General features: G+C 33.7%; 1 protein-coding gene across 13 annotated transcripts in view; it reads right to left on the bottom strand.

Annotated features, from left to right (window-relative positions):
- DGKB (diacylglycerol kinase beta) overlaps positions 1-12,245 on the bottom strand; it is a 715,307-nt gene that overhangs the window by 479,323 nt on the left and 223,739 nt on the right. The window lies entirely within an intron of this gene.

Consider the following 12,245-nt stretch of genomic DNA (forward strand, 5'->3'; position numbering starts at 1 on the left):
AAACATGGAAAAAATAGTAAATGCATAAAGAAACCAAAGGACATATACTTCCTATACCACATGAAGCTGTTGATTCATGCAAAAACATTCTTCCTAAAAGCTATTTATCTTGGTTTTGCTAGAACCTAGCATATTGTCATATGAAATAAAAGATGATTGAATAAACTAACAAATAAATAACCCTAATACAAAGGAATACTGACTAATACCCAAGAAAAGTATCATCAACAGAAGCAAAAATTTTAAAAAGCTCCCTGTAATATTTAAAATAAGATACACAGAGATTTTGAAGCTTTCTGTTATGACATAATCCCTCAGACATTTTTAGCTTTAGTAATAGGTTTCGTAACACTTAGTTCTGGTATTCAATACTTCACATTCATTCTTACACGTAGATAAGCATCGTTTTAAAATGGAAATACTGACGAGAACTAAGATAAATAAGGCCATTTATAAATTGCTACTTTTTACATGCTCTTCAGGAACAAACTCTAACCAGTTTTTAAATCATTGCTTTTGTAAAAAAAAGAATTAAATCCATAAGCTTATATATATTTTTAAATGTTCTGAATGTATATTTACAAAATGGTCTAATGTTCCATTCAGATATTAGACTGGCTTTGGTAGAGGCCAAAACATGAAATAAATAATGAACTCTCTCTTTCTAAACAAGAAAGGAGATGGTCTCACACAGGCTTGCTTTATTTTTAACATGAAATTTCCTGTTGAATTTCAGTGACAAAGACATGTTGCTATAATTTCTTGCTGAAAACGTGGTGATTTGAATAACACTAAGAGTAATAATCACCACATAAAAAATCCTACTAATAGAATATGAATAATTTTAAAGTTCTGTTTAGTAGTAAAACATCAATATTCATTTTCTGAGCTATACTAAGAATGAATGTTTGTGATATTTTACATGGACTACTGTATTGCTTAAGCTATATTTAAAAAAAATCAGATTGTAAATATAATTTGACAGTCAGAGAAAAAGGTCTTGATTCTCCTCAGAATTCTGAAATATTCCCTCTTAGCCTTCTACCTGCAATACCACTTTATTTTAAATATTAGGCATTTCACAGTACCATCTATTGGATATCTGATATAACTACAACAACATAACAATCACAGGGTTTTTTGAGATTTAGTAATAACTGTAAAATACTTCCTGTGTCACTCTAGAAACTAAACACAATGCTTATTTGACAGCCCCTAAGATTACTTCATCATCACATACTTTGAACTCGAGTGTATTAGCTTATAACAATAAAATTTAATTATTATGTGTCTTGAATGATTTTAAAAAAGAAACCTCCCTGTCACATATTCATTTTAATTTTTCATTTGCTATGTATGTCACTGTCTGATATATTTTCTTCTTGACTCAGGAGAGGGAGTAACTGATGGGGACACAAAGAGACAACTGATTGTTATTCATTAATTCGGCAAATATTTGTTGACTAGTTGCCTACTGAATTAGGTACTTGAGACAAAGAGATCCACCCTTTTCGTGTCTGTGATAAGTGTTGGCAGCACTGGTCAGTGAGCAGAGGCAACAGCTCCACAAGAGAAGTTTTCAGTTCAGTTCCTGGTGTTTGGAAACTGAGCCCTCGATGGGACATCAAGAGGAAATTTGCAAGCTGAAGCTGAGGATTTGGATCTTGAGGGGTCAGGGAGAAGAAGCTTACACAGCTGTATTCAAAAGTGGGAGTTGTAGTCATAAGACACTGGATGAGATAATCTATAGAGAGCATAATGACATGAGAATACAGTTAAAAATGGAGACATACATATTCAAGAACAGGAGGACGAGGAATTTAGCAATGTAGATAAAGTGTGGTTAGAGGGGTAGAAGAAAAACTAGTAGAAACGTGTTAGATGAGTGCTACATTATAACAGAGCACTTTAAATACTGCCAACGCAGCAGGGGATTAAAAAATGAGGACTCTTGGAAAGGGGGTCTAGTAGATGTTGTTGGTAGCCCCAAGCAGATCCTTTGTCACCTGGCCAGAGTACCTATCCCCAACTGCTGTGAGGGTTGACTGATGAGAATTCCCAAGTGTCCCATTTTCTGAAGAATTATTCTTTATTTCAGGAGCAGGCTTTCCAGGGTGGCAAATACCTTCTATCCTACAGGAAGCCACAGCTAATGAAACACTTATACAAGTTAGAAAAAGCCAACCCCCTTATCTTAAGAACAATCATATGGTGGGATTTTATGCTAGAGATGCCAAGGTTCAGGCTAAGTCTTGAACTCTCCCTGTGACTCCTTCCTTGCTCAAAGCCCCCTTCCTCTCCTTCCTTACAGATGATTTTGTAAAGAAACATTCCTCCTTCAAGGGCACCTGGGTGGCTCAGTCCGTTAAGCATCTGACTTCATCTCAGGTCATGATCTCAGGGTTCATGAGTTCGAGCCCCGCGTCGGGCTGTGTGCTGACAGCTCAGAGCCTGGAGCCTGCTACAGATTCTGTGTCTCCCTCTCTCTCTGACCCTCCCCCACTCACACTCTGTCTGTCTCCCTCTCTCTCTCTCAAAAGTAATCATTTAATAATTTAAAAAAAAAGGAACATTCCTCCTTCTATAAATCACAAACAGCAAAATCCCCTTCACTCTCTGCTCCTTGGGAATCCAACCAAAAAGAGTGCCGCTGGATTTGGGATGAATAGCAAGAGCAGGTTTCCACCTATTATACTGTCAGGAATGAGAATAATGTGGGTTGAGGTGGGAGGAGGAGGGAAATTTGACACAGTGAGTACATCTTCACAGCTGCATAGATTTATAGCTACATTAAGAAGCAGAGAAAAGTCACATCCATAAACAAATATGGAAGACAGCAAAAAGAACAGCTATCCCTCTAGTACGGGCTCAAAGGCAGACATATCACTGAAAGTAGAAACAAAGAAGTTCCACCACTCAGATCACCGTGCTGTCAAGTGCTACCTGTCGTAAGATGTTAGGTTACACCTTATCTGAGTTTTCCAACTGTAAATTAGTGAGTCAGTGTATTATTACATACTGTGGCACATGCCATGACAGGAGCAAAATGGGGAGAAAGAGAGGCAGAAAATGCTAGAATGAAAGAAACTGGAGGGAAAGAGGTATTGGATGACTCAAGGATGTTGGAGTAATGGTAACCAAATGGAAGAATTCAAGAATATTTCAGGTTGGGAAAAAAGAGGAATGGAGAGCTGTATTCCTCCAGGATTTGAGTTCCCTTGGGCGAATGAATCCAAATTAGTCAAAGCTCCTGTGAGTATTAGTAAGAGAATTTGAAATGATAGATTTTACCATCTAGACTGGAAGGGGTAGGTGTGGCAGTCTCAAAAGAACTAAGCAATCTTTATTCTACAAAAAAGAGGAAACATAGAGCAAGCTAATAAAAAAAGACAAAATTGAGTCAAAAATCATTTCACTGTGCATGAAACTGGTGTCCAGACCAAAAGTTTTACATGACTCAATTCTTACTCAGGTTTCAAGTTGAAAGCTGAGAATAGACAAGTTATATTTAATAGTAAAACAGAGAAAAGCATGTATATAAATACTTTATGATCACCACTACTTCATCTGGAATCATTAAAACCACAGGTTACCTTTGCAAGGTGGAATTTATCCTTCAATGTCTAGTGGTGAAGGGATCCGATTTTTATTGCACTCAAAATTTAAAAGTGAGCAGACAGAAACAATATAAAGTATTTATTTCTACTGTAATGCAATTAGTTCTGGATATCTGCCCTGCCCCAACCCCAAACTTCCTCTGGAGGGCACAAGCAAAAATACCAACATAGAGTTCACATATTTGGGAGTATATTTATGCCCCACTTCGTGGCAATATTGTCTCACTGGATAGAAAATGAGTATCTCTGGCTTTTGTTTTAATTTGTTTTTCTCAGTTATTTATAAGAATTAAAATTTTCAATTATTGTTTTAGGTATTTGTATTAATTTTACAAAACAAGGCTTTTTTGTTAAAATGTTTACATCTATCTTGATTTGTGAGTTTTGGTCTTTCTTTACCATTTTTCAAAAAATTTTTGATTTGTCAAGTCTGTCAACATTTTCTCCCACCTTTGTGTTTTAAGATAAAATGGAAAAAGGCATTTTACAGGCAAAAACTAAACCGTTAATCCATGTTTGATGTATTTTAGAACAGGTATAAAGTGGAATTAATTTAGTGTCCCATACATATGTAGTCATCTCAACATCATGCACCCCTGCCATCCCCCTACAGATTTAATATGAGAGTGTCATCATATATTACACTGTGACATATCATTTAATAAGTTTTAGACTCTCTGCCAAGTATCTTCTAGAACCAGTATTACATTATTTTGATCACTGTAACTTTAATAAGCATATTCTTAAGGTCTCTTCAAACAGGTCTTTCCTTATTACTATTCTTTCCTAGAATTTATAATGTATTTGTTCATGTTTATTCTTCCAGGCAAACTGTAGAGTCATTTTGCCAAGAAAAACATGGATAATAGTAATAATACCTGGAAATTGCATTAAGTGGATGAGTGAACTTGAAGAAATGTAGGTTCTTTTTAGTTCAATTTGATTTTATTCAGCATATTTAGACTTTAAGAAAATATTTTAATTTTTTGTTTAGGGATAGCACCTTGTTGCCATTCTCCTTTGCACTAAAGGGGGTTGTCTTAATCCTCTCCTTCAAATTACTGATTCAGTTGTCCTCAATGTTGATTTTTCCCTAGGTAGACACTGATGTATTTTAGTTTCTGCTAAGGTATTATTTTTCTCTATGTCTTTTTTTAAAGTTTCAGGTATTCCTTTTAAATCAGTATATTATAAAGTAAATGTTTTCTTTAGTATTCTTTATCAGGTAAAACAATTGCTATTAACATTTTCTTCCGTTCAGTACAATAAATTTTCATGTATGACATCCATCTAACTTTTAACTACTATGCCTGTTTCTTTTTTCTTATGGCAGAATTACTACTATTTTATTTTTGCAACAGGTAGACTTCTTTATACTAAAATGCACTTTGGCCATAAGCCATCACTCTGCATTGACAGTTGTTATAAAAAAGCAAAACCAAAGGAAACAAACTCTACTAAATGATTACAGCAATATTGTTGAGGCGTAGTCCCTGCCTGATACAATTTCATATGGAAGAAATTAATCTCAGATCTCAGTAACAACAATAACAATAAAAAGCGTTTCCGCTAAGTGAATGGTTTGGTTTTATGTTGTGAAGATTGTCAACACTTTATTTCCCCCTTTTTCATAAGGCTACTAAGAAACTCTGGGACAAATCTGAAAACTACCTCTGTCAACTTTTTAAAGATATTAGCGACATGAATTTCTAAGTCTACTTTGATTTTGGCATAAATTTATTGCTTTATAATGCTGCTTAATATATACTTAAATAGGCTGACTTTGAATGTTACTGGTAATACGTTGTAGAATAACTTAATTCATAATCTCATAGCCTCACTTTTGAATCAGACACATAGAAAATATTCTTTATTTTGTGTTAGTCTATTACCTAGATTTTTACCTTTTAAGTATTTTTTTTTGTTCCTTCTTTAGATAATACCCACTTTTGGCTACAAGTTTTAGATTTCCATCAGTTTTCAATTAATTGAACTTCCTGTTTATGTCATATTAGTCTTTTGTTTTGCTTTTCTACAAATCGTGACAAAATTAACAGAGTACAGGTTTGTCTCCTTAAAAAATCATAACTTGATCAAGGTACAGCTACATGTTAGGCATAAAATATAGAAATGTGTAGGAATAAATTTGTAGTCCTATTTAAAAAAATAAAAATAATATTTTTAGAATCCTAAAAATAGAATCTACCATATTCATTTATGTAGAAACAAATATAATTTGCCACGACATAATTAACTTTTTCTTCTAGGTTAGCCCTTACTTTTAATCACACATATTATACATTATATAGCCTAAGCTACTGTAAAAATGGGTTCTTCAGAAACCACTAGAATCAATCTAAGACAGTGTAACAGACAAATGGTTCATCTCTTAAGTGTCGATGATGGAATCATCACTTAGTGATGCAGAGTCCTCTTGTACTATGTCCCTTTAAAATATAAATACATGAAGACTATGTCCAACCCAAATGGATGTACATATATTTTATAAACATTTCAGATTTTTAGTGCTTAAATGTTTTCCTCCATGGAATTGAATCAAAAAAACATTGGCAAAAAAATGTGGGAATATTCAGAATTTAATTCTACATATTTTTAAAAATAAATTAAAAAAAAGCAGCTATCTTATATGAATAATACCACAAAATTGAGTCTGAGTTAGATTTTCAAAGTATGGAAAAATTAGATTCTTTTTGACCTATCATTACTATGATGACAATTATGAATTGATCTATAATGAATATTAATTAAATGAATATTAAGTAATGACATTGATGAAACATTTATTGAGCACTGACAATGGGCTTTGTCCCCACTCTTTAGACAAAAAAGAAAATTGCACAGGCACAAACCCATGGTACATTGCATAAAGAATTTCAAGAAAATAGATGACTTCAGTAAGTGTGGTTAAAGGTTAAAGAGGTAAATGCAAAGAAGGGAGAAGCAGCTGAAAAGATGTTAAATAAAAACTGAAGCTCAGTGCAGCAAGTCACATCCCTAGCCAACTGTTCACACTTCCCCACCAGATTTCTGGGAGCTCTACAACTAGTAAAGGAAGTAAGTTTACAGAGCATTCAAAATCCAAATTTCAGAATCACAGAGAATTCAAAAATCTCCCTCCCTTTTTAACTGGCTAATGTTTACTACTGAAATTGTCATTATTGATTGTTTCTGGTTAAATGACAGATACAGTATGGAAAGAACCCTTAATAGTTGGAATGTAAGGATAAAACACACACACCATACTTCCAGTCTCTAAAAGAACTTTTGACACTGCTGAGGAGTGAACACTTGATTAAACACGTGCTTTAAGGACAGATTTAACATACTCTCTGCTACACAAGACGTAATCACTGTATCTACAATGCATAATTTAGTAGAATTCTTATAATTGTAGAAGAGCAAACAAGATTGGAAGAGGAGAAGGTAACAGAGGCATATGGTTCTCCAAGCATGATATATGCAGAGATACGTGGATTGGTACTTTAGCAACACCACGTTGTCCAAGTTTTTAGTCACAACAAAGAAGAGGGGTACTTGGAAAAGTCTGAATTAAGTCTAAGAACATGTCTAGAATTTATATTTTCCAAATACCTTTATTTTCCTGTCTCTGAGCTAACGAGCTTCATTGGTTATTTTGTTGGCATTCTTAAAAGTTTATTTAAGGTAATATAGGATATTATAGCAAAAGTATAAAGTATTCTGGGGAGAAAAGACCACAATTGGTCCAAAAGGGGCACACTACTGAACATATACTTAATTTTTTATCATATCACCTTTTGCCAATGAATACTACTTTGACCATATATTCTGATAATAATATGTTCTTGAAAAATAAAACAATCATCTCAAATTAACTGTTTAAATGTTTAAATTAATAGTTTATTCAAAAAATATGTTTTTTAGGTTTTAGGAAAATCATTCCAATCATTATGTTCCTGATTTAGAAATATGCTTATACTATAGGGATGCCTGGGTGGGGCAGTCAGTTAAGCATGTGACTTTTAATTTTGGCTCAGGTCATGATCCCATGGTTCGTGAGACTGAGCCTCACATTGGGCTCCCCGCTGACAGCATGGAGCCTGCTGGGGATTATCTCTCTCCCTCTCTCTCTGTTCCTCTGTGATCTCTCTTTTTCTTAAAATAAATAAATAAATAAAGAATCATGTTTATAGTACATAAAAAAACTAAACAACTGTGAAATCTGATTCACCTGTGAAACAAAATACTAAGTATGAGAAGAAAAGGATACTTTGATTACACAGTGACCAGGAAAAGCCATGGTTCATAAAGGTGTTCCCTAAGGTGTTATATATAAAAACAAAATAAATAATTGGAAACATACTAAACATAAACATTGTTATAACTAAATTATGGTATCTTCATTTAATAAGTTATTATACAGCCGTTAATAGCAATGTTACATAGTATATAGAAACATAAACATTTAATGGTATTAGTTTAAGTATAAAACAAGGTGTTCAAAATGAAAGCTTGGGGAGCCTACATAGCTCTGTCAGTTGAGCATCCGACTTTGGCTCAGGTCACGATCTCACGGTTCATGGGACTGGACCCCACATGGGGTTCTGTGCTGTTGGTGTGGGGCCTGCTTGGGATTATCTCTCTCTCCTCTCTCTCTAACACTCCCCCCAGCTCGTGCTTTCTCTCTCTCAAAATAAATAAATAGACTTAAAAAAAAATAAAGTGCCACATGATTTACCTAGTTTAGTTACAAAAATGTCAAAAATATATATCTAAGGATCAAGAGGAAATTTTTAATAGCTCTTGCATTTATATTACAATTTTTAAATATTTTCTCTTCATTTTTAAGTTGCTTTTATAAATTTTAACAAATACATAGTTCTTTTATAGTAAAAGGTTACGATTTACTTCTTAATTTTTTTTACGTTTATTTATTTTTGAGAGAGCACAAGTGGAGGAGAGGCAGAGAGAGGGAGACAAAGAATCTGAAGCAGGCTCCAGGCTCTGAGTCGTCAGCACAGAGCCTGACGTGGGGCTCGGACTCACAAACTGTGATATCATGACCTGAGCTGAAGTTGGATGCTCAACTGACTGAGCCACCCAGGCGCCTTGGTTACAATTTACTTTTTAACCACAGTATTCCAACACAATACTTCTCGTAACAGTAATATTATGTGATATCAAAGGAACTATACTGACCATACTTTTAAGTAATTTTCATGAATTAATTAATTTAATTCCATTTTTTAAATGGAATACAGATGTGTAAAATATTAATAACTTGCCTCATGTCACAAAATTAGTGAAAACGCCAGGATTCAAATACAGAGAATATATTACCAAACAGTATCCAAAAGTGGCTGAACAAATTTACTCTCCCATATGCATTGTATGAACAATCCAGTTGTTTCTTACCCTTTGCAAAGCTTAGGATTTTTAATTGTCTTAATAATTCTGATGGATGTGTAGTATTCTCTACTGAGATTTAAATATGTGCTTTCCTAATGAGTAAAGCTAGTGTGCATATATTTATGTTTGTAGGTGATTTGTGTGTATATATTTTGTTCAAAACCTATTTAGGTCTTTCGCCCTCTTAAATTGCATTGTTTGTTACCTATTATTTATATACATAAATTATTTTTATATTCTGGACACAAGTCATTTCTTCTTCTGTAATCCTATGAAGGAAACAACTTGCCCACAGATCCAAAGTTCATGTTAGAAACTTAAGTTTCTAGTCTCTATCCTTTCTGGTCATCACTATCCCATGCTTATTTCTGCTTTCTTTCTCCTAAATTGATTTTCCATATCTCACCTCATTTTTAAAACCTTTGCTGGGCTCTCTGAACCTTTCAAATAAACAAATTATCTTTTTTTCTTTCCAAGTCGCTGCCATTTTCCCTGCTATATTTCTGTAAAGAGGTTGCTCATTCTCTCAACCAGTGCTTTGTTGTATAGTTTTTATAGAAATCTCTTGGTTTTCCATTCAAATCATCATTCCTTCAGACCCAGAGTAGACTATCTCTTATCATTTGAAACTCATGGAATCTAATACCTCTCCCCACCATTAGTATTCATTACTCTTATACAGCAAGACCATTTCACCAAGACCCCTTAATTACCCTGGGACATTTTCAGGACAACATACAATAAGCTATCCTAAGAGTTACTTGACCTCTTGATATCTAGTGAACCTCTCTTCTGCACCAGGTGAGCCTCTCAGATCCATGGCTGCAAACTGGATTTTACCATCCTCTGGAACTAATCCACTCTGAAATCAAATTAAACCCTCTAATTCCACTTTCTGCTAAAATTTTCTCTCCTGATTCTCTCAATTTCTTACTTTGTTGGTGTTTTATGATTGTTCGTATCATAATCCCGTACTCTATTGTATCTCCTCTGCTCCCAGTTTATATTTATTTGTGATCACATTGCTACCACAATTTTCCTTCTAAAACCTGATCTTGTGGTCTCCAATATATACTAGATAAACCCAACTCCTTGATGAGACAGGCCAGACTTTTCACTATCTCAGACTTTGTCTTGTCCATCTTTCCAAGTCTCACCTTTACACATAACCCTTAATAAACATTTCTTAGCTTCAAGAGCTCACTCTGTACTCTTGTTGCTGAGACTACTCAGATGGAGTTCACTTTGAATTTGATAGCTAAATCCCTGCTTATTCTTCAGGATTCAGGCATCATTTCTTCAAGAAAGTTTTCATTTACTCTTCGAATTACCCTCCTGATGAATTAAGAGTCTGTCCTCTAGAGCCCCTATTAGTCAATATTTATCACACCATGATATGTAATCTGCTTTTCTGCCTTGACCAGTGGAGTCTAATTTGTAGGAAATAAGATAAATATTCTTATCTGAATTTTTAGCTCTGTAACCTAAAAAGGCAATGGAAAGAAGGAAGTAGAGAGAAAAAGATGGATGATAAGACATAAAAGAATCAAGCACTATAGCTATTGTATATGAAAATAATGCACATAGATTATCAGTAATGATTTTAAAATAAAGACATAGTCAAAATAGTATAGAAAGGGCAGATACTTATTTCTAATATAAACTCATGTTTAAAGTAATCAATGCCATATCATTCTTATATTTTAATTTATCAGCTTTACTAGCATATATATAGATATATAGATACAGAAAATGACTAATCAACCCCTTATTTAGAAAATAAAAGTCTTACAAAAAGAAAATAAAAATCTTGCTTTTAAGTAATAATATATAATAATCATTTTATGCATACAGAAAACTAAATTTAATCATGGAGCTAAATATAATAAAAATGATTTTTATGATGATCTGCTTCATTTCACTGTTCAAACATAAAGTTTAAAATGAGATTTCCTCATGAGACAACTTAAGTCTTCTTTTGTTGAGAGTGAATCAATTTCATAACAGCCTCCCTCAAACTGAAGAATCACTAGGAAAACAGGTATACTCCTAGAGACCCAATTTGCCTGATCATAAAAGAATAATATAAAACTTGGAATGAATGTATGGATTATACCACAGTTTTAGAGAAGTTGGTCAAATTTATAGCTCCTTCGGGGCACCTGAGTGGCTCAGTCGGTTAAGCATCTGACTCTTGATTTTGGCTCAGGTCCTGATCTTAGATTTTGTGAGTTCAAGCCCAAGTTGGTCTCAGCGCTGACAGTGCAGAGTTTCTCTGGAATTCTTTTTCTCTCCCTCTGTCTCTTCCCCTCCCCCACTTGTGCTCTCTCACTCTCTCTCTCTTAAAATAAATTTTATAAAAAAATTTAAGAACATTTATAGCTGACTCTATAAAATTACTCTAAGAATCAAAGGGACTCTAGCCTATTTCATGGATTTCCGTGATCTAACAAACTTATGTACTATCAAAAATAATTAAAAAAATAAAAGTACTAACTGAGGCCATTATAATTTGATAAACTAGCAATAAAGTTATGGATTAGCACATAGAAGTAAGTAACATAAAAATGTGTATCATTGTTAAATGTGGCCATGCATTTAACTCTAGTGCATCCTAAGGATAGAAAATAAATCATGACAGTAATAAGACTGACAGTGTCCAAAAGATAAGAAAACCATGATAAAGAGAACTGAGAAGGATTTCTGTTAGGTAATGAAGGCATCTCTAAAAATATAGCTTTTTTTGTGACAATAAGGAGTTCTGTATGATTTTTAAAATGTCTTCCAATATAGGCTGAAGCCATAATGGTGAGTTCACATTTAATTATAGCAAATCAGTAAGGGACTAAAACAAATGGACCAAGTCTGTCTTTGGTTGGAGGTTAAATTTAGAACATAAAAGATAGATTTCAAGCTTATCAAGCCATGTTCTATATGCAATTATTACAATTCTATTTTGCATTGTCACTATGAGGTTGGACAACAGAAATTTCTGAGTGCAATCTATAGCAAGAATCAAGAATGAATTTTTAAAGGATTTTATTCAAAGGAGAAATACTCATTTTAACAATCAATTGGGAAGAATTAATGGCTTTTTATGGAAATTAAGTTGCTTATCAAGAGTCTCCACTGAATAGAATCACTTGGAGGTAGGATGAAGGAAGGCCTTCAAGAAATCTGCTGTTGTAAACAGTTCTGAATTTTCTTCAATATGGCAAT

The sequence above is a fragment of the Panthera leo genome, chromosome A2, assembly GCF_018350215.1.
Source record: "Panthera leo isolate Ple1 chromosome A2, P.leo_Ple1_pat1.1, whole genome shotgun sequence".
NCBI lineage: Eukaryota > Metazoa > Chordata > Mammalia > Carnivora > Felidae > Panthera > Panthera leo.